The sequence below is a fragment of the Mus musculus genome, chromosome 10 (genome assembly GCF_000001635.26).
Source record: "Mus musculus strain C57BL/6J chromosome 10, GRCm38.p6 C57BL/6J".
NCBI lineage: Eukaryota > Metazoa > Chordata > Mammalia > Rodentia > Muridae > Mus > Mus musculus.
The window spans coordinates 120,585,259-120,607,030 of NC_000076.6; the positions used below are offsets into that span (position 1 = coordinate 120,585,259).

General features: G+C 43.6%; 1 pseudogene; it reads left to right on the forward strand.

Moving 5' to 3' along the window:
- Positions 1 to 20,283: 20,283 nt before the first annotated feature.
- Positions 20,284 to 20,376, forward strand: Gm24298 (annotated as a pseudogene).
- Positions 20,377 to 21,772: the final 1,396 nt, after the last annotated feature.

A 21,772-nucleotide genomic window follows, 5' to 3' on the forward strand; every position in this document is an offset into this window, starting at 1 on the left:
GTTCATTAGGTGGTTTTAAATGTCTCTGGAACAACTGCATCCTTCTCATGTAGGAATGGCATATGGCCATTAGCAGATGAGTCTGGAGAAAACTGTGAGAAGATGAGCCCAGCAACCTGCACCTTTCATTACTAAGGCTCTTTGGGTGGGGACCTTCTGCCACTCCACTGATTTTTGGCTATGACACCATTAGAGGAAAGCTTCTCTTTCTTATAACATCTCTGCCTGTGTCCCAAGATGGAAATGTCAAAGCAGAAAGTATTGGACACGAAGGAACAAATCCTGCCCACCTGATAATATCAGGGAGAAAGGACCAAATGATCCAAATGCCAGCTCATCTGGCCATTCGCATTCAAACCACCACAGGTGGGGAACATCGTGCTAGGTGAAGAAATGCAACTTTACACAGTCCTGTTGGAATTGGGTCACTGGATAAATCAGGACTCTTTGGAGAAGGCCAGCCTTCAAAGGATGCTGCCACAGTATTCCTTCTTATCAATACCTGGGATCGCTTTGGTTAGCTAATACTCACACTATCCACAAAATATTCTAAATTTCAATTCCTTCCGTGATGAAAGTTCTTTTCAGGATAAAGGTGGTTAATGTGATGATGGATCTAGGGTAATCAAAACAACCCTATAAAGTCTAATGCTTTTTAAAAAATATCACCCCCTGTCATTCTTACTACAGTTTCCATCTGTATACCTGGTCTCCCGGCCCCCAAACTCAAATACTGAACAATGGTCTCCAGCACAGAATCGTTCTGAGGCGGGGCCTTCAAGAGGTGGTTAGATCACAGGACTTTTACTCCATGAATGCATTCATTCATTTGTGGGGTTATAATTTAGTGAGCTCCTGGGAGACTGTAGAAAGCTTAGGAACTGGAGCCTAATTGGAGAAAGTGTACCAGTGGGGTTGGGTCTTGGGAAAGGGGTCTACTCTTTATTACACCTGGCCCTTTCCTTTTCTCTCCCCCCACTTTCCTTCCCAACTTCAGTAAAGTGGGCAAACTTCACCGTGTTCTGCCTCACTCTGGGCTTGGAAACACAGGAGCCAAACAGCCATAGACTGTAAATGGTTTTGCCTAGGTATTTGTCACAACAACAGAAGGATAACAGAACCCTAAAATAAGGCGCAGAGGTAACCGAAGTCATCCACCTATAACATAATACCTGTTAGAAGAGGGACAACCAAGAGAAAACAACGTAATAAAAATCACGTGTGCCTCCATATGTAAATACACAGACAGAGAGATACTGAAGACACAACACAGTGGTTATACGCTTGCACTTACTCAGAGTGAGTAAGTGCAGTCCAGGAGGCCACAAGTCATCCTGTACCAGATGCTTGGTGAAATGAGACAGGAGAGTAGGCATGGGTACAAGGACCAAAGGAACTGATCGCTGGCAGAGCATCCACATGCTGGGCAGCGTGGTCTCCGATAGTCAGAAGATGGAAGTCTTCTGATTCCAGTATGGAAAAAATGTCAATGAAAAATAAATTCCAAGTCTGGAAATACTCTTGCAAGTGAGCTGGTCCGTGTTTATAACTGTAATGTCAAAATAATTCTCAATGTTATGACATGGATTAGGGAGGCAACAAAATATCAAAGAAAAATGTCCCATCTTTTAAGACACGCAAGCCTTAGATCTCTCTTAGGATGTATTTCTGTGACATCTACAGATGCAGACAAATAGGTTTTACAGTCCAGCTGAATCAAGACTGAGTGGAGCCTGGTAGCTGTGGGCATCACTTTCCAAAATGCAAATGGGTCTCACTGGGAAGGATCTTAACAAAGCCAAGCTATCTTTCTTTTGCTTTTTGGTTGGTTGTTACTCTGAAATTTCAGCATATTTTAAGAGTGTTTTAAATACTTTGTGTCTCTATGTGAAGTAACATTTAGGGTTAGGCTCAAGTAGTTGCAGACAATTTTTCTTTTATATGACTGTTTGCGGGGGCCGGGGGGTTGTCTAAAGAGTGAAGATTTGACCTCCTTTTAGAGTTTATTTACTCTGCCTTTTAAGGCATGTAGCAATCCCACTCTGTGAAAGGCTAAGGAGTATGCCTTGCAAGTGTGGAAGCTAGTGTACCCAAGCATTTCTGAAAAGGCCTCTAGGGGGCAGTACCACCACTACTGAGAACCAACAAGATGGATGCTTTTAGTAGTGTTACCATAGGCTGATTTCTACCAGCTTCTCTTGTTTCTTTTTTATTTTAATTTTTATTTGTTTATTTATTTATATTTGGTTTTTCGAAACAGGATTTCTCTGTGTAGCCCTGGCTGTCCTGTAACTCACTCTGTAGACCAGGCTGGCCTCAAACTCAGAAATCTGCCTGCCTCTGCCTCCCAAGTGCTGGGATTAAAGGCATGTGCCACCACAGCCTAGTGCCTCACTTGTTTTTTGGTTGCCTAGAAACTAACCCATTGATTCCTATCCTGTCTGAGACCCTCGTGTGAGATTACTGGCTCTCTTGAGTGGCCTTCAAGAGCAATGTGTGAAGTAGAGGCCCTGGCACCAAGTTGGAGAAGATCTCTCTCTTCATGAGATCTGGAGAACTAAGCCAGGAGACAGACAGGCTGTCTTCGAAGCAGAGCCAAAGCAGCTTGTTCCTGAACAAGTGTGGGACAAGTGCAGAGAGAAAGAGCCTATTGCAAGACTCTAAAAGGAAGCAGTGTTCTCCAGCCTCTGATGTGCCTTATAGCAAGTAATAATTTCAGAGTCATTCAGAAAGATAAAAGTCTACTGTTGGAGCCTTGTGTGCTAAGTTGGTATGTTGAGTTCAAGTGAAAGAGAACCTGTGGTTGTTTGAGTAACTCTTGAGTTTAATCTGGAAAAGTAGGCTCTGACTGCACGGAATGTTGAAGAACTGGGTAAAACAGAAGAAATGGAACCCAGCTGGGTGGGTGGTAAGAGGGGGGAGGGGTGAAGTAGAAACTGTCATTTGTCAAGAACAAAGTTGAGTATGGTGATATATTCGAGCCTATAATGTACAAAGTATTTGAGTTCTTATTAGTTTTCACTCTCTAAGTAAATCACGGGAACTAAGGCTTAATTCTTAGTGTCCCAAACAGAGGGCAAGCAGATCAAAATTTCCAGGTTTTATTTTCAGTAAGTAAAATGTTGGGGAACGGTCTAAAGTATTCCAGATGGAACGTGACTTGAAGCGGGAGGGCAGGAAGGAGGGAGAAGGGTGCGCTGTTTCTCACCTTGACTTTACATCTGTTATTACTTTCTTATTTTCCTGAAATACCAGACTTGTCTCCACAAAAACAATCCCCTCTTCATGCACACTGCTCCCGAAGTTTCCCCTCCAAGAACACAAAGAAAGCAGAAGCAGACATGTAAGATTCCTTTGTTTCTAAACCTATCACTAGGATTGATTTTATTTGAGCGAGAGTTATCCTAAACTTCAATATCGCCTTATTTTTCAACAGAGCAATCATATCACTGCTTAAAGAAAGGGGTGTGATGTCAGGGTGTTTCAGTATAAACAACAACAACAACAACAAATCTCATTTTATGTTAAGGAAACCTTACACTTCACAAGCAGCACAATAGGACTTGTGCTGAACACTCTTTTCAGGCAAGATGCAGTAAGGAACCCATTTATTTTTTATTTATTTATTTTTTTAAATATTTTTTTCTTTTTTTTTAAGATTTATTTATTTATTATATGTAAGTACACTGTAGCTGTCTTCAGACACTCAAGGAGAGGGCATCAGATTTTGTTGCGCATGGTTGTGAGCCACCACGTGGTTGCTGGGATTTGAACTCGGGACCTTCGGAAGAGCAGTCGGTGCTCTTAACCACTGAGTCATCTCGCCAGCCCAGGAACCCATTTATAAAACCTAGAAGACATCATTATTTCAATGTGTGTGTGTGTGTGTGTGTGTGTGTGTGTGAGAGAGAGAGAGAGAGAGAGAGAGAGAGAGAGAGAGAGAGAGAGAGAGAGTCAAAGAGACAGAGAGAGAGAGACAGAGAGAATGCAAAGAAACAGAAATGCTTTTAAAATGAAAAGTTAAAAAAAAAAAATCTGGGAAGCCATGCTTGCTGGAAAAACATTCTGTGGTCTCTTTGTTGGTTTGCTCGTGTGTTAGACTTAGAAAAGGTATTTTTAGTCTCTGGAGATGTTAGCCAGGCAAAGATGAGGTTTCCCATAGTGAGGCTTCCTGATGGCCAGACAGCGTTAGACAAGACCCATGATGCTATGACCCAAGTACAATAGCTACTAAGGTCTGTTTCACCTGGGTGATAACTAGCAAAACATTGTTTTTACACCACATGGGCCCATTCTCACTGTCTCCCATGTCCCTCCACACAAGCGGAAAGCTAGGTTAACCCACAGGAACGAGAAAGCCTTGTATACTTAATAAAAACCATGATTGGAAAGATGGTTTAAGAAAAGAAGAAGAAGAAGAAGAAGAAGAAGAAAAAAAGACCCTAACCAGGTTGGATAAATTAAAGCTATCCTTGCTATTTTGGAAATGTACTGTGTTTTCCTTTCCCTTAACTACAACTCAGCAAGCAGGCACACAGGGTGCTGATCTAAGCACCATGCCTCAGGCTGGGGAGAAGTCATTTATCACCCTAGGCCCTGGACCTCACTGCTTGCGTCTCCATAGACCCAATAAATCACAACTGTGTAACTGGACTTGCGTTTCTCAGTGTGCTTGTACATGCTGTTGTTGCCTTCTTTACTGGGGCAAATATCCCTCACAGTGAGTTTACACTGGGCTAGTACAGAAATGAGTATCTTTTTTTTTTTTTTTTTTTTTTTTTTTTTTTTTTTTTGGCAAACTGACTGGCCAGTTTATAAAGCACTTCCCAGTCTACCCAGTGAGTTGATATTACAATCATTACTCTCATCTAATAGACCAAGAGAGAGGTCACAGAGGTCAGACTATTGGCCTTTAAACCCATGGGAAACAATATTGCGGTGTTGTGGGATTCTAAGCTCTGACGTGTACTTGAGGTGGTGTCCGGCCAGATCCTTCCAAACAAGCCGCTAGAGCAGTATTTCTCAACCTGTGGGTTGTGACCCCTCTGAGGGCTGCATACCAGATAGCCTGCATATCAGATATTTAGATTACAATTCATAAAAATAGCAAGATCTGAAGTAGCAACAAAAATAATTTTATGGTTGAGGGTCAGCACAACGTGAGGAACTGTTTTAAAGGGTCACAGCATTAGGAAGGTTGAGAGCCACTGTGCTAGATGGACCTACAATTAATTGCATTAGAGAGTCGCAGAGAGGGGGACAGCATATTTAACTGTGTCTTATAGGAAGGAACCCAGTCTATGGAAATTTAGATGTTGTAAACTACATCTAAGAGCTTTACATGAATCATTATTATTTTAAAAAGATGGATGTGAACTCCTTCTCCATCATTGTCTGGGGGCTTAGAGCCTTTCACATCTATGTCTCTATATTTAATATGATTTAATATGTCAGAGTTAAATTATAGTTTTCAATATAATCTTGTTCATACTCAGGAAAGAAAGATATTTCATCATCTAGCTACTATGTTTTGTTTGTAAACGGTGGTTATTTTGACAGTTAAGTCGTTCTAAAGCAGTGGTTGGCAACCTTCCTAATGCCCTTTAACACAGCTCCTCATGTTATCCTGACCCCTCAACCATAAAATTATTTTCGTTACTACCCCATGAGTGTCATTTTGATGCTGTTGTGAAACGGAATGTAAATAGCTGATGTGAAGGCTATCTGACATGTGACTCCCGAGAAAAGGTCATTGGATCCCAAAGGGCTCGTGACCTACAGATTGAAAACCTCTGATCTAAAAGAAACTTTAATATTCTGAGAAGATACAAAACAAAAATACCAAAGAAAAACATAGACTTGTCTATATTCTATCTCAAATGTTATTAATATTGTTCATTTAGCTGTGTAGTGACATTCTTAGGAATATATTTTAGTTATACACAAAAGTATAAAAATAGTAGTACCCGCCAGGTGTGGTGGCACACACCTTTAATCCCAGCACTCGGGAGGCAGAGGTAGGCAGATTTCTGAGTTTGAGGCCAGCCTGGTCTACAGAGTGAGTTCCAGGACAGCCAGGGCTATACAGAGAAACCCTGTCTCGAAAAACAAAAACAAAAACAAAAACAAAAACCAAACTAATACCCGCACCCTGACCTTACCACTAAGTTTACAAAGTTACCTCACAAATAGAGTTGAAAACCACTACATACTCTCTCTTTTTGTCTCCAAGGTGGTTCTTAGTCTGTGTGAGTTGTTACACTTTTCCTACGTAAGCCCCGGAGTTTTCATTTTCCTATGACTTTTAGATCTCTTGAGATTTTTTTTTTCTGTAGTATTAAATACAGCTCTAACTTATTCACTTTCGCCACTGTGAATAATCCCGTGAAATGTCTGTGAGGTCATGTAGCATCTTCCACATAGTTAAACACCGCTGTTCTGGGGTAGCATCGTGCATGTCTCCTGTGCATGTGTGCTGGGGTTTCTTTGTACAACAACACCACAAGTGGAAATGTAGGGTCCTTCACCTGAAAGTGGAATTGCAGGGACCTTAACCCGGAAGTGGAAATGCAGGGTCCTTCACCCAGAAGTGGAAATGCAGGTCCTTCATCTGGAAGTGGAAATGCAAGGTCTTTCAACCAAGGTGTGTCATTAACTAGCCATTCGTACTGACACTTATTTTCAGACTTTGAAAAAAATGTTTCCAGAATGATCAGCACAACTTTGCATCTCTGTGGTTTAAATGCATTTTTCTAATTACCAGTACAATTGAACCACTTTTTCATAAATTTATTGACCACCTTATCTTCTGTGAACAATCTGTTTATAGTCTGTGTTTGTCTTCCTGTTTTCTTGAAATTCTCCTTACTGGTTTTGTTAAGTTCTCAGTTGTTTGTGCTGTGAAGAGCATTTGCTGGCCCGCAAGGCTTTACCCACGCGAGTTTGAATTGTTAGTATAGACCTCACTATGGGTTTTTAGTTTACTTCTAAAATAGTTTTCCTAACTTAGGAGACATGGATATTTCCCTAATCGTTTTTTCTCATCCTATTATGTTCTTTAGTTCACTTTGTTTCCTGGGAACATACGGTGTGAGGCAGGGATTTCCTGATTTTCCATCTGGAAGTCAGGGGTCCTGGTACTTCATGCCGCATTACCCAGCTCTGACCATCAGCCCTGCGTCTGCACATGCCCAGTTTCCACATATACTCCGGGATGTCTGATTTGGACTCCAGTTTATCCATCCCGTGCTAACAGCTCTGAAGCTCCTTATTGATTAGAGGTTTCTTACTCTAAAAAGTCACTCTGAAGCTCTTATGGCTCTTTGTTCTTCTTGGTAAAATTAAAGTCTACATCATCTAACTTCACAAGATCTTTTAGCAACTGATTACATCAATAATTGCATTGAATTCATAGCTACATTATAACCATAACTTATATAACTAAAATTTCAAAAGTCTCAGCATTTAACACAATAATCTATATATACATACATATACACATGAAAATGCATATACATGCATGCATACATACATACATACATGTAATTGCCATTAGAAAACCAATTCCTTGAGAATCAGAATTCTGCCTGTTTGTTCACTTCTACAAGCCGGTGCCCACAAAAGCGTGTAGGGCTGAGTAGGCAGTTTGTACTACTTTGTACTACCAACGAGTAAGCAGATGTGGGTGTGCTTCCTTGTAAACTTCATCTCTCATAACTGCATTCTGAAATAGCTTTGAAAGCACTACAGCCACACTAAATATTTTTCCTTGTAGATTCATGAAAGATAAAACATTGCTCTCAAAATGTTTCCTGTAGCACGCTCTATAAGAGCACTTTTATCACACATGTTTCCTACAGTGTGCTACACAGACATTGGACCAGGAGGAAGCTGTGCAAGGGAGCATTTGGGAAATGGCTTCATGTCGTGTTCACCTCCCAGTCACTGTGCGCATTAAAAGTCGTGCTGAGGAGACTAGTTTAACTTTTTCTAAAAGATATGTGACTCCATTTTGGCGAAAGAAAGGAAGGAAGGAAGGAAGGAAGGAAGGAAGGAAGGAAGGAAGAAAGAAAGAAAGAAAGAAAGAAAGAAAGAAAGAAAGAAAGAAAGAAAGAAAGAAAGAAAGAAAGAAAGAAAGAAAGAAAGAAAGAAAAGCAACCTGCTCCTTTCCCTTACCAAACACTGTTATTCACATTTTTTTTGTATTGTATCTAGGAAAGGGTGGGATTGAAAAATATTTAAAATATAAAATTATTTAAATCTCTTCTATTAGGCACTTGACTGTTTGTTGGGGTTCAGGCTATAAGCTGTAGGGAGCATTCATTCATAAGACTAACACACCTATGGAGGAGTTTCATAGTTATTTTTTTCTGCTATTTGTAAATCAACTAGACACAATCATTTGGCTTGGGCATTCGGATTTCCACTAACTAATGGAAAGACATTTGAGGCAGAGGAGTCTCTAAATGGCGATTTCTTCTCTTTTCCTCTGGATATGACAGACCTGTAAAACCTGTCTTCCATCTGTGAATCTGTTCCTTTCAGCCCACACCTTATTCTCACCCTTCAATTCTGATTGAACATCACTAGCTTCTGCATTGACACTAAATAGCCCTTCTCCAATTTCTGGCTATGTGGCAGGATAGCCTTCTCCAATCAGGAAACCTAGTGAAATAAGGAAATCTTTACACATCTCCAACAACAATGTGAGATTGTAGAGTGTGGAGAGCTTGGGGGCTGCTTAGCAGGAATTTGACATTGGCCAAGGACAAGGAAGTAAGCTTGGGCAGGAATCTAATTTTAGGCTAAGAACCAGGAAGTAAGTTCAGGCAGGAATCTGATTTGGGGCTAGAACAAAGAAGTAGGCTTTAAGCAAGAATGTGACTTTGGGCTAGGACAGGGAAGTAGCCTCAGATATCTTGGTCATCCTGATAAGCCCTTAGAAACAGGGATCATGGGACTTTGTTTATTGTCTTGCTTGTTCCTTGACCTAGAACTGATCTTATTACTTGCATGTTATTAAAATGATCTAAAAGCAGTTTGGGAAAAAAAATAAACCCGCCTCAGCCTCAGAACTGGCTGGGGTCATGCTACAGTGTTGTCTAATTGTCTTTTTTTCTTTTTAATCCTCACTCCTGTGCTGGAAAACCTGTTGACTAACTGAGCTGGCTTGTCAGATGGCGACTCAACCATGGAGCTCCAGTAAGCAGGGTCCAGTGAAGGACACCATAGGATATTGGAAGCACGCACAAAGGAAAATAAAAGAACGTAATTGAAATAAATTTGTGGTGTATGGGGGGTATAACTGTAGGGTATATGGGATTTTTTTCACTTTTGGTTTTTACAACAGCTCATTTAATTACTTTTTTTTATACAACAGTCATAGTAATGACTCCCCCTCCATTTTCTCAAAGACTAGCATCACCTTGGTGACTGTGTTTGATGCAATTGTCTTGTGAAGATATGACCTGGCACGTTTAGGCTTTCGTCTCCATAGTATTTAATAAAATTATCAACATAGCAAGATATGCATTAGATACATATGCTGTATGTAATTATCTATTTCGCCCACCAGGAGTTCCCCCGGAGGACAGTTTGCATCTTTCAGAAATATGTTAATCAGGGCTTTAGAAGCAGAAGAGTGGTACTGTGTATCCCACTGGATGGATGGGTGTTAGGCATGGCTGTACTTGGGTGAAATGACACATGTTGAGCCGATGTTGGTGTAGGTGTAGATGATGTAAGTATGGATACAGGCAACTGTTCACAAAGACACAGATGCAAACTTAGAACGAGGCCTTCCCTGTTGGCATCCCAGCTCGGTAACAAGAACGAAGGCCTACTTTTAGTGCTGTTTGCTTTGCTAAAAAGATACTTTTGCCGTTACACCTATAAAGTCACATGATGGACACAGACTCCTCTCATGTGTTCACTTGAGCCATGTACTTAGTCATACAATAACTAGCTTCAGATCTGTGTTCTCCTGGCTCCCTACCTTGGGGATGAACACAGATCACTAGTGTGCAACGAGCAGAGATATGTGCTATCTGCTGGGCTATGACATCTACTCGGAGAGGAAGTCCTGACCACAAAGAGGGTATCCCCCTCAGCACATTCATTATCTAATGCCTGTGTCTTATCTCCTTATCTCCGCCATTCCTGACTTATCCTTTTCTTCTCTATCTTCCTCCCCTCCACCTACCATTCCTTCCTTCCTTTCTGCCCCTCTCTCCACTGTCTTTAAAGGGCTAGGACTTAATGTGCTTGGTGTCATCAATTTCAGTGCCTCGGAGAGTTGGTGTAGAGTAAGGGTCAAATATATTTAAAGATCAGAGGCAAGAAGGAAAGAAGCAAGAAAGGATGAAGGGAGGGGAGTGGGAGGAGAAGGGAAGAGAGACGAATAATTGATATGTCTATTGTACTGGCTGGTTTTTTGTCAACTCTACTCACGCTAAAGTCACCTGAGAGGAAGAAGGAGACTCATCTGAGGAAATGCCTCTATGAGATTCAGCTGTAAGGCATTTTCTCAATTAGTGGTCAATGCAGAAGACCCAGACCATTGTGAGTCGTACCATCCCTGGGCTGGTGATTCTGGGTTCTATAAGAAAGCAGGCTGAGCAAACCATGGGGAGCAAGCCAGTAAGCAGCACCCTTCCATGGCTGCTGTATCAGCTCCTGACTTCAGGTTCCTGCCCTGCTTCAGATCCAGTCCTGACTTCCTTTGAAGATGAACAATGATGTGGGGTTGAAGGAGGAATAAACTCTTTCCCCCACATTGCTTTGGTCATGGTGCCTCATCACAGAACTAGTAACCCTAACTAATACATTCATTTTCCACAGATAGAAGGAAATCACATTTTTTTTTCCTAATGTCCTCTGTGGTAAGAAAGGCTGCAAATATGACTCCTCAGGGACATGTGTGGGATGGGACGGTTGTCTTACATCTTAGTTAGATTTCATTTCTGTATAGTCCTTATCCTGGGGGTCCAGGCTTTGGTTAGCAGTTCCATTTTCAATTTCAGGGTTATCGTGTGTGAGAGTCAGGGCTTGCTTGTCAGCTGTCCATTCTGGAATCTGATGAAGCCTTCTTGCTGCCTAATCCATAGTCATTACTCCATACAGGTTCCTTAAGATGTGGCTGCTTTAGCTAATCCCTCATAACATCAAAGCCTAGGATGAAATTCAACCTGGGAAACCCTGCTTACTTTGCTTCATCAAGATACATAGACTATATTGCTACATCTGAGAAAAGACATCATTGGCTCTCAACCTTCCAAACGCTTCAACCCTTTAACACAGTCCCTCATGTTGTGGTGACCCACAACCACAAAATTATTTCATTGCTTCTTCATAACTGTAACCTTAGTACTGTTATGAATCACAATGTAAAGATCTGCTGCTATTCAGGATATCTTCTGATATGTGACCCCTGTGGAAGGCTTATCTGACCCCTAAAGGAGTATCAACTCACAGGTTGAGAACCAGTGACACTAACAGTGGAAGGTAGGACTTCAGCAGGCAGTTAAGCAGAATCCGAGGTCAAAGCATGGTGGCTACAGCTCTGCAAATAGAGCAGAGGCAAGATAACCAAGTCGCAACTTGGGAACCTAGGAAAGGGTTTGTCAGGGAGATGGCCAAGGGTGTGAAATATGTCGGACTGAGAAAATGGAAGACAAGAGAGGGATTGAAAAAAAGAGATTGGCAATGCAACATGTAACAGACAAAACAACATGAGTGTGTGTGTGCACACGTATGTGCATGTGTGTGTATGTGAGAAAGAGAGAGAAAGTATGTATGTGAATGTATGTGTGTGAGAGAGAAAGAGAATGTGTGTGTATGTGAAAGAGAGTGCGTGTGTGTGACTGTGTGTGTGTGACTGTGAATGTGTGTGTGAGAGAGCAAGTGTGTGTGAGAGAGAGAAAAAGAAAATGTGTGTGAGTGTGTGTATGTGAGTGACTGTGGGTGTGACTGTGCATGTGTGTATGAATGCATGTGTATATCTCTGTGTGTGTATAAGAAAGAGAAAGTTTGTGTGACTGCGTGTGTGTGTGTGTGTGTGTGTGTGAGTGACCATGTGTGTATGACTGTGTAAGCGCATGTGTGTGAGAGAATGTGTGTGAGTGCACCTGTGTGAGAGTGTGTCTGTGCACACGTGTGTGCGGTGTGTGTGAGAATGTGTGCATGCATACGTTCACATGTTGATTGAAAAGTTTCCACACAGGAACCTAACAGCAAATGCTGGTCTGGTGTGACCTTGTCACTTTTCATTGTGAGATCACTCACAGCAAGGCTGGTCACTGGCTGTTTCTTCTGCCCCCCGACTAAACTGGCATGGCACACTTTGAAATATTTAACATTTCCTCCTTCGCTCAGCTCTGTTGCTTCGAAGTCAGTGACCTAGCCTTCGGGTCAGTTTCTCACTTGCTTGCTGCCCTCCCTGTCCTCCCCACAGGGTTTCCTGGGGGCACTACAGGGAGCAGCTGCTTGGAACATGCGCAGGCCATGTTTACATTAGGCTGTTTTTTCTTGAGAAAGTCATAGTTTAAACAAATGGTTGTGTCTATTTTAATCATTTTTGCCCTCTTTTGAAGTGATTTTTTTCAAACATAAGGGCTTTTTCTTTTTTTTTTTTTAAGAGTGGAGTTTTTGCATTATAACTTTGTCTGCTCCACCACGTCGCTTTTAAACACAGCTGTTACTACAATGTAAACAGGGTTTTTAAAATGTAGATAAACAGTTACTAGAGGAAGAGTTTCAAGTGTTTTTTAACACATGGTCAGTTTTTGCTTACTGGAATACTGTGGTTTGAAAGTTGGATTCAAAATACAGGTTTGATTTCACAGACTTCAGCCTATTCCATACAGCTGTTCTGGATGCCCCCACCCAAAGGCATTTCAACTTCTCGGCCAGCACAATTTTGACAATAATATCACATATTTGAAGTCATGTTACTAGTAAACCTAAAAAAAAAAAAAAAAGAAAGTTCTATAATAGTGCATTGGACAATACTCCTTTCAGGCATAAATGTTGAATGGAAAAATTATCTAGTGGACTGGAGCTAAATTACGGAAGAGCTTTTCATGGTCAACCCAAGAAGGTGAAATTCGGAGACAGAGTTGGTGTTTTGAAAGGAACTGCTGCTTTAGTCCTGGGGAGAGACAGTAAAAATATTAGCTCGTCAGTGGGAGGATGGTATGCTCCAAGGACTTCCTTCTAAGCCCATACCTTAAAAGTTTAAAAGTTGATGTTATTTTGGTTAAAGAGATTTTGACTACCCTGAGTATATTATATTTTAATAAAATTTAAACAAAGCAACATAAGTATAGCAAACATTCTCTCTCTCTCCTCCCCCTACCTACCTACCTGTCTCTCGTGTGTGTGTGTGTGTGTGTGTGTGTGTGTGTGTGCGCGCGCGCACACATGTGTGTATATACCTGTACTGGTACATGTGTGCACACACACACACACATATGTATACATGCATGTCTAAACAGAAGCTAACCCCTGTGCTGTCCTTAGGAGCCAGATACCTTGTTTTTTGAAACAGGGCCTCTCACTGGGACCCAGGGCTCACCTCTTTAGCTAGCAGGAAGTCCCAGGAATGTATCTGCCCCTGCCTCCCCAGCTCTGAGATTATGTATGTGTGCCCGAGTGTCTGGCTTTTCATGTGGGGGTGGGGATTGAACTCAGGTCCTCCGGCTTGTATGGTGAACATTTTATTAGGGGAACCATCTGCCTAATCTTATGAATCTCATGTTTACTGATGTCAGATGCAACTGTAGGTCTCCCAGGTACAAAAGAAATGTAGCACTTGAAACCAGTTAAGTATTAAAACTAGAGAATTTCAATACTTTTAGAAGATAGTATATTTGAAGTCAATTCTTGCATGAAATATACGAAAAATCTATTAAATATTCTAGTCTTATTCGTCATCTTGAAAATTACTATTTAAAACAGGACTTCATTTATTGTTTGTCTGTAATAATGGGATTCTCATTGCTTGAGTGATAATTATTTGACCACATCATTTTCAAAGATTAGTTGGCAACTGCATTTCTAGGCAACGTTACACAAAATAATACCAAAAAAATAAAATTCTATCCTTAAATGCAGTTTAGCTAGAAATAACATTCATTTAAATGTCCAAGAATAACATACAGGATTTCTACTCATATTGTTCCCAAACCACCATGTCTGAGCTACGGATCTCATGGAGGAAACCAGGTTACCGGACTGAATTCCACTCTGTTTGGCTTGGAAAAGTCGTTAACAGATTATTTTGTTATATCACACACCCCAAGGTGACCTCATTTTCAATAAAAACATATGATTTGATCCAAAGCCTCCTGGAGTGCTCCATACTTAGACACCCTATCCATCAGGCTGTGAGGAAGCCATGGTAAGGACAGGAACGAGAATTTCCATGTGTTAAGTTATACACCAGAGGGAGTCCCACGAATATAATACAAACGTACCGATATTGCCAAAGAAGAGTCCATTAGATAGTATGTGCACTCTAAGAATCACGGAGCTCAAAACAGGCACAATCCAGGCCAAATGCCAGTGAGTGCAGATATGTGGACATTAGACTATCTGTTAGTTATCATCCCTACGAATACTAAAGAGTTTCCTCTAGATGGATTTGAGAGCCAATTTTATTTAACCAATAGTTTTAAATCAAGAAACAAGGTTTGCTCAATAAAAGCTTGTCGATGTGAGAACTCCCTCTTAGGCCTAGACCTTCCACTGCGGTACAGAGTTTAGCATTAGAATACACAGACCAAACCTCAAACCCCCCCCCCCCAAAATTTAATTATATAACTGAACCTTTAAATGTTTCTATCACTGATAAACATTAATCGTGTTTCAAGCTAAACTGAGTAGCTTCCCTTCAATAAAAGAGAATGTTGATTTCTTCCAGACTCGCCTCCTGTGTTTATTTATGTCGGTAGCTGTCTCATCTGCCCTCTTAAGTCACATAAGGGAGTGAGGACGACTGGCTTCTGTTTCTGCCAACATTTCCTGTTCACAGTTCTTTTTAATTCGGTTTTACACTGTTCCAATTGGCCTGAGACAACAGTGACTCCAGGCTTTGGAAGCTGTGGTCCCCCAGAGAGCTTTTCACAATGCTTGGGGCTTTTAGGTCAAGGGATGCTGCTACTGTCCTCATGGACACTCCATTTCTTATTTGTACTTAAAAAAATAAATAAATACTGGAAAGTGGTATTTTTTCCCTATTACATCAGCCCATTGATCTAACTAGTATGAATTGTATCACCACGTATTATCTTATTAGCACAACACAAAGGGACCCTCCCCAAGTCACTACTTTCTGGCTAAAAGGAAACAATCAGTTGAGATACTTAAAAAAAAATGTTTAGACTATGTGTTAAATTGCTAATGAGAATGTAGACTCTCCTGATAGCTACTCACTTTTGGAGGTGAACCTTTTTGATGTCCCACCGAAAGGTATTGTCCTCAGGTTAGATATTTGAAAAGTTTGGAGGTCATGAGAAAGGTAAGACTCCTATGAAGATGTAACTCTTTAGCAATTTTAGCATAACCTATATCATACTCCCTAGCAGATGTTAATTCCTGCTTTTATATAAAGAGCCAGAAGTCTCCAAAGAAGAACACTCTGTGGCAAATGCAATCTGCTAGTTTTCCTGCAGTGCACCACCTACATTCCGGACCAGCTGTCTCTTCTCCTACCTAGTTTCTGCCCAAATGCGCCATAACCTTCCATCTTAAGTTAGCTGCCTACTCGTCCATTTTGCTTGAACAACAAGAGAAAGCCGGTGACGACTGAGAAGCCCCAGAGATCCATAGTCTCAGATGCAAACTGAGAGGGGGGAAAAAAAACCAAAGCTCACTCCTGGTGGCTGATGGATAACTGTTTGCACCACACAATTTCGATCATTCGGCAAAAGTGACGGAACTATAAGGGTCGGAAGTTCAAGCTCTGGCTGGGTTTGCATCGTCCCTTCATTACTGATTTGTTAGGTGACCTAGGGTAGGTCTACGGTTACTTAAGAAGTTAAGTCCTGGTTTCCTTGAGAGTTGAGCTAGCAAAAATATCTGCTCATAGTGTTATACATGTCAATTATTTAGTTCCAGACACTCAGCCCTCCAAAGCCCCCCACAGCCTTTTCCTGCCGTGGCTTCTAGAGAGGGGCACTGTTGAACAGAGGTTGTGTCAAACAGAACACAGGAAGCATTATGTGGTCTACCACACAGATGCAGGGCTCAGGTTGTAGCCTACCACACAGATGCAGGGCTCAGGTTGTAGTCTACCACACAGATGCAGGACTCAGGTTGTAGCCTACCACACAGATGCAGGGCTCAGGTTATAGCCTACCACACAGATGCAGGGCTCAGGTTGTAGCCTACCACACAGATGCAGGACTCAGGTTGTAGTCTACCACACAGATGCAGGGCTCAGGTTGTAGCCTACCACACAGATGCAGGGCTCAGGTTGTAGCCTACCTCACAGATGCAGGGCCCAGGTTGTAGTCTCTCACACAGATGCAGGGCACAGATTGTAGTCTACCACACAGATGCAGGGCCCAGGTTTTAGTCTACCATACAGATGCAGGGCCCAGGTTTTAGTCTACCATACAGATGCAGGGCCCAGGTTGTAGTCTACCACACAGATGCAGGGCCCAGGTTGTAGTCTACCACACAGATGCAGGGCTCAGGTTGTAGTCTACCATACAGATGCAGGGCCCAGGTTTTAGTCTACCATACAGATGCAGGGCCCAGGTTGTAGTCTACCACACAGATGCAGGGCTCAGGTTGTAGCCTACCACACAGATGCAGGGCTCAGGTTGTAGTCTACCATACAGATGCAGGGCCCAGGTTGTAGTCTACCACACAGATGCAGGGCCCAGGTTGTATGTAGTCTACCACACAGATGCAGGGCTTAGGCTACAGTCTACCACACAGATATAGGGCTCAGGTTATAGTCTCTCACATAGATGCAGGGCTCAGGTTGTAGTCTACCACACAGATGCAGGGCCCAGGTTGTATGTAGTCTACCACACAGATGCAGGGCTTAGGCTACAGTCTACCACACAGATATAGGGCTCAGGTTATAGTCTCTCACATAGATGCAGGGCTCAGGTTGTAGTCTACCACATAGATGCAGGGCTCAGGTTGTAGTCTACCACATAGATGCACGGCTCAGGTTGTAGTCTACCACACAGATGCTGGGCTCAGGTTGTAGTCTACCACATAGATGCAGGGCTCAGGTTGTAGTCTACCACATAGATGCAGGGCTCAGGTTGTAGTCTACCACACAGATGCTGGGCTCAGGTTGTAGTCTACCACACAGATATAGGGCTTAGGCTACAGTCTACCACATAGATGCAGGGCTCAGGTTGTAGTCTACCACATAGATGCACGGCTCAGGTTGTAGTCTACCACACAGATGCTGGGCTCAGGTTGTAGTCTACCACACAGATATAGGGCTTAGGCTACAGTCTACCACATAGATGCAGGGCTCAGGTTGTAGTCTACCACATAGATGCACGGCTCAGGTTGTAGTCTACCACACAGATGCTGGGCTCAGGTTGTAGTCTACCACACAGATGCAGGGCTCAGGTTGTAGTCTACCACATAGATGCAGGGCTCAGGTTGTAGTCTACCACATAGATGCAGGGCTCAGGTTGTAGTCTACCACACAGATGCTGGGCTCAGGTTGTAGTCTACCACACAGATATAGGGCTTAGGCTACAGTCTACCACATAGATGCAGGGCTCAGGTTGTAGTCTCTCACACAGACGCAGGATTCAGGCTGCTCACTGCATGGGGCTACCCCATTTGATGAGATCCACTTTTCATACTTTTGTGTGATACAGGAAAACCCTAACCTTGCATGGATCCTAAGTGGTACCTGTCTGCCAATACAGCATCGTCACTTGCTTCTTCACACCCTGCCACTGTGTTTTGTCAAAGGATATGTGGGAGAAGGGCAGGGGCAGGGGCAGGGGCAGGGGCAGGGGCAGGATGTGAAGGTATCTGGACCATTTACATGGCTAGAGCTTGCATTTTCTTTCCCTATGATCTTCTTCCAGCTAGGAAGCTGACTAACACTACATTAACTATTAGTCACACATTTGGGGATGCACTTTGCCTCGGGTCAGATATTCTGGCTAAATGGCATTTTACTCTGTGCTGTTCAGCCATTTCCAATTAAACCCTTTGGTCTTTCACACACACCCTAGAAAGAAATCTGATTGTAAATGTGTTCACTGCTTTTGATTTCTGGGTACCATCTCACAAATCTTGCTTTTCGATAAATCGTTCTGCTGGATTCTTTTATTGTCCCCTGAAACAGTGAGGCCTACAAGTGACTTGGAGTTAGGTTCACCTTGTAGCCTAGAATGAATAATTCTAAAGCAGAAAGAAGGCTGGGGACGTTGGACAAGGTTAGAGGTGTCACTGGGCATTAAGGCACACAAACCTGCCACTCTAGATGCCCTGCACTTCAAAGGAAGATAGCCAATATAAATTGGCAAGGGAAAATAGGTTTACTGATGGTTTGGCCAGAATTGGAGGAAGGAAAGTTATTATATTCTGTCTGTTCTTCTTTAAGTAGAAACACTTAAACACATCGTATAGAACAGAAGAAACAAAAGCCGGCGTTGGGGGTGGGTGTATAATTTGCCTCCCTCCCTTGGTGCCAGAGCGTTAACTGTTCCATCCTCTTTAGGGTCCCTTAGTTTAAGATCCCTGTTTTATAAGCAGGTGTGAGACCCAGAGTTTATCTCCAGCAGTCCAAAACAAGAAAGGGAGCAAGGGAGAAAGGAAAGAAGGAGGGAGAACATCTTAAGCCACAGTGGAGGGAGGAAGGCAGGATTTTGGTGTTTCAGACTCTCTTGAGAGCCTGACATGGTTGCAGGGTAGCTTCCTAGAAGGAGCAGTTACCCAAGTTCTCTTGAGAGCCTTATTCCCATCTTGGACAATCCTCAACTACTTCTGTCTTTCTTTTACCTCTGTTGGTGTGCGTGTGTTTATAACTAAATAACTAGGCATGGATGCCAGGTAGCTGGATTTTATGTTGTCAGTTAGTAGTTATGTTGAGACTGACAGGGGTGGGGGGGAAGAGCAGAGTTGTTGATGTCATAAAAAACAGTGGGTTGTTTTAAGTAGGTGAGTTAAACCTCATATTCATTGAGGGTTTCTTTAACTTAGCTATGGAGGCATCGACGAATGAAAGAACTAGGGGGAAATGAGCAAGCCTCCTCAGAAGCAGAGAGCGGTGGAGTGCTCATCTATGTAGGAACTTGACCCCCAGGTACACAGGACAAGTGAGCAGCAAGATAGAAGGTAGAGTCAGGGAGATACAGGAGCTGGCAACGCTCATATCCCAGAAACTCCACCCTCTGCCTCCAGGGCCTCTGTACTCACACGGGGGAAATTAGCATAAACCCTGCTGGAAAGGGAGCCAAGTAAAGGACTTTGGGAAACAGAGCCAGCCTGGGGCCAGGCTTTTCAGGAAGCTGGCTTTTTGGCACCCAGTATGGTTCCTACCAGTCCTGTGGGTTGACGTGCTGCGGGCACCTGCCGTTTGTGTTTTTCCAGCATTCTCTTCTCCTATGGTAGAGCACACACATTTCCATTTGGGGAAACCAACCGCCATAGACTACAGCATTGGCAGGACCCATACTTGATTTGATCGGAAGAAAATGAAAAGCCCAAAGATAAAATTTAGCAGTAGAGTGCCTCCCTGGCATGCTAGGGGCCCTAAGATCCAGGAGTGGGAATGAGACCCAAGAAAGATTCTCCATTTTCTCTTCTTCCGGGATGTGATTGTGACTGTCATTGAAGAGAAGAACCTGGTCTAACTTATCCTGACCACAGCAGCCTGCTGATGGCGCATGAACACCTATTCCCTAAACAGCTGTAGCTACCCTGGGTCTTGTCCTCTTTAACCCCGAGGTAGGAGATTTCTCTTTAATTATGAGAACAACCCTAAGCCTCCTAATAATCCCTGAATGATTTAATTGGCCTGCCTCAGTTTCCTGAGCTTGCAACAGAAGAACTTGAGGAAGTCATGGCTGGACAAAAGGAAAAGTGAGTGAAGCCCCTGAGAGTCGGGAGGCCTTGGATGCAGAAGGGTCGTTTAATAGAGTTTGGAGCTAGAGTGCTTCCGTGTTACACTTGGGACCCTAAGATTCAGTCTGTAGAATGGCAATCACACATGCAAATGACAGAGTAGTGATGGACTGTGAGAAGGGCCTTTGCAAACATGAAACCAGTTCATAAGCTAGTCAGGCTATCCCTAGAGGCATTGCAGGTGTGGCTGCTGTGTCACATGTGTGTCCTGAGAGGAGAGGCTCAGTTCTGACCTAAGAACATCTGAATGATAGCAGCCTACTACTCCCTGGAAAAGCAAGCCTGAGACAACCACCAATCCGGTGCCAAAGTTCCAGACAGGGAGCTAGCCCGAGATGACCACCAGTTCAGTGCCACACTGGCCTGGAGGGACAGACAACACCTGAAATGACCTCTGCCCAGAGCCATGATGCAGGAGCAGTGCATATCACTCCCAAGACTACTCCTGGGATGACTCCCAGACACTCAGAGATCCCAGGTACCACTAAGAGAAGCAAGTGAGTGGCAGAGAAATGGAAAAGAGAAATAGAGGCTGGGCAGTGGTGGCACATGCCTTTAATCCCAACACTTGGGAGGCAGAGGCAGGAAGATTTCTCAGTTCAAGGCCAGCCTGGTCTACAGAGTGAGTTTCAGGACAGCCAGGGCTACACAGAGAAACCCTGTCTCGAAAAAAAAAAAAAAAAGCAAAGAGAAATAGAAGAATGTGGGTGGGCACAATGACTTGGAGACTTGAGGAGGGTAGCAAGGAACAGACTGATGTGAATGGCTGGCAATGCCACTGGGGTCCAAGTCTGGGTCTGAGGCCCTGCAACAGCAGCAGCAGCAGCAGCAGCAGCAGCAGCAGCAGCAGCAGCAGGGGTCTGTAATTACCAAAGGCCAGACAGACATCCCTGGACTGGGCAGCTACCCAGGGACATATTCCAGGGGCTGTGCAGAACTGGCCCCACCCCCTCACCTGGGCATTGTGGGAGAGCAGGAGAGGTGACCCCACCCCTAGCTATCTGCAGTACTTTCAAGGGGGAGCCTCACACATAGCAGGAGTTTCAGGTGAGTCAGCCAAAAGTACAAGAACAGGAGAGCTGCCGCTAGCCCTCGTCTCTGGCGCAGTGGCATGGATGAGGAAGAGATATCCTCCTCCCTTCTTGTCCCTCACCATCAGCGGCAGGCAGAAGACCTGGCCCTGAGGTCGTGAGAGCAGAACTGGCCTTGTCCCTCACCATCTGCAGCACTCAGGAGAGTAGACCCCGTGCTTCACCTAGGCAGCACAGTAGAGCTGAACCTGATGCTGTGGGATGGGGGTGTGGGGAGTGAGGGGGCAGATAAGCGGGTCCGGAGGGTGTGGATGTGGGAGAGCTGTCCCTGTACCGCACTTGAGAGAGTAGGCTCTGCACCTTGCCTGGACAGCACACTAAAGCTGGCCCTGGATGTGAGGGTTGTAGGTGAGCCAGGACCTGCCTCTTGGCTGCTGGGCAGTGGTGTGGATAAGAGAGAGATGCCGTCTTCCTCTCCTTTGACATCTATGGTAGGCAGGAGAGCTGGCCCTGGGGTCATGAGAGTGGGAGAGCTGGCTATGTCCCTCGACAGCAGCAAGCACTTGGGAGAGCAGACCCTGCACTTCGCTTGAGCAGCAGGATAAAGCTGGCTGTGGTTGTGG